This window comes from Propithecus coquereli, unplaced genomic scaffold (assembly GCF_000956105.1).
Source record: "Propithecus coquereli isolate 6110/MARCELLA unplaced genomic scaffold, Pcoq_1.0 Scaffold104, whole genome shotgun sequence".
NCBI lineage: Eukaryota > Metazoa > Chordata > Mammalia > Primates > Indriidae > Propithecus > Propithecus coquereli.
This window is the reverse complement of record NW_012134303.1, coordinates 6,763,158-6,764,055: the sequence shown is the minus strand read 5'-3', so window position 1 is coordinate 6,764,055 and position 898 is coordinate 6,763,158. Positions and strand designations below refer to the sequence as shown.

Sequence of the window (898 nt, the reverse complement as noted above, 5' to 3'; positions counted from 1 at the left end):
TCAATTTTGTAAGGTTCGGGCCTAGTTAGAGCCATATAGATAGCAACCAGGAAAAAAATGTGCCCATACTGCCCCTAAGCAACTGACATTCTCAGAACACACTGGCGCTCAGGATTGATATTATCAGTTTTCTAAGGTTCAGGCCCAGTTAGAGCCATATAAATAGCCCCAAGGAAAAAAATGTGCCCATACTGCCCCTTGGGTAGAGCGGTAAAGGGAGAGGAAGGCCTAGAATAGGGTACGTTACAGTAAATAGTTATACAGAACCACATGTGGTTGACTATAAAAGACCTCCTCTGAGCTCTTTTTGTTTTCCCATTACCAACCTGCTATTTCCCTGCCGTTATCGCTACCCCCGACACCGCTTGCTCTTGCTACTACTTAAACTAAGAAGGTGCAGCTTCTTCTCCAAGAAAACACCAAATGGCGGATGACCCCGGTGCAGCGGCAGGGCCCGGAGGCCCCGGGGGCCCTGGAATGGGAGGCCGCGGCGGCTTCCGTGGAGGCTTCGGCAGCGACATTCGGGGCCGGGGTCGCGGCCGGGGCCGGGGCCGGGGCCGCGGAGCTCGCGGAGGCAAGGCCGAGGACAAGGAGTGGATGCCTGTCACCAAGCTGGGCCGCCTGGTTAAGGACATGAAGATCAAATCCCTGGAGGAGATCTATCTGTTCTCCTTGCCCATCAAGGAGTCTGAGATTATTGATTTTTTCCTGGGGGCATCTCTCAGAGATGAGGTTTTGAAGATTATGCCGGTGCAAAAGCAGACCCGAGCTGGCCAGCGGACCAGGTTCAAGGCGTTTGTTGCCATCGGGGACTACAATGGCCACGTCGGTCTGGGTGTTAAGTGCTCCAAGGAGGTAGCCACTGCCATCCGAGGGGCCATCATCCTGGCCAAGCTCT

At 54.2% G+C, this 898-nt stretch overlaps 1 pseudogene across 1 annotated transcript in view; it reads left to right on the top strand.

Moving 5' to 3' along the window:
- Positions 1-391: 391 nt before the first annotated feature.
- The window catches only part of LOC105810642, a 4,754-nt pseudogene continuing 4,247 nt past the window's right edge, over positions 392-898 (top strand). Inside the window, exon 1 of the transcript XR_001137507.1 lies at positions 392-893. The product of XR_001137507.1 is annotated as a 40S ribosomal protein S2 pseudogene (transcript). The remainder of the gene's footprint in view (positions 894-898) is intronic.